Source organism: Augochlora pura, chromosome 6 (genome assembly GCF_028453695.1).
Source record: "Augochlora pura isolate Apur16 chromosome 6, APUR_v2.2.1, whole genome shotgun sequence".
Lineage (NCBI taxonomy): Eukaryota > Metazoa > Arthropoda > Insecta > Hymenoptera > Halictidae > Augochlora > Augochlora pura.
Window position 1 is genome coordinate 5,390,109 of NC_135777.1, and position 505 is coordinate 5,390,613.

General features: G+C 34.1%; 1 protein-coding gene across 1 annotated transcript in view; it reads right to left on the bottom strand.

Annotated features, from left to right (window-relative positions):
• The window catches only part of LOC144471541 (uncharacterized), a 22,709-nt gene that overhangs the window by 9,632 nt on the left and 12,572 nt on the right, over window positions 1-505 (bottom strand). The gene's annotated exons all lie outside the window — the stretch shown is intronic.

Here is a 505-nt window from a genome sequence, read left to right on the forward strand (position 1 = left end):
AATCGCAAGAATCAATTTCGTATCCATAAAAGTGCACTTTATCGCATGCTATAGAAATACTACAGATCAGGACAATTATATCACATTTACAATTAAAATGGCTTCGAGTGCAAATGGTTAACCCCTTGCGCTATAATAACGAGTCAGACTCGTGACGAATATTTCGTGCAAAATTTGATAAATATAGCTGCCAATCGTTTTTATTAAATCGAAACAAAATTGGAATCTCTTGTCATCTTTAGGAATGAAAGTAAACGAAGACAATCACTAGAATCATCTCATGACATCAAGGAAATAATTAAGGACGAAAGAGTCGTAATTAACCTAGCCATGAAAGACGTAACAGTGCAAAGAGTTAACCCTTAAATGCATAGAGTCCCAAAAATGAATCAATTACTTTTTGCGCGGATACCCGACAACAGTTTTGATATCGATACATTTGGCTGAATGGCAGTGATTCCTTTGTCCATTGACTTATCAAAAATTAACTAAAATAATGACATTT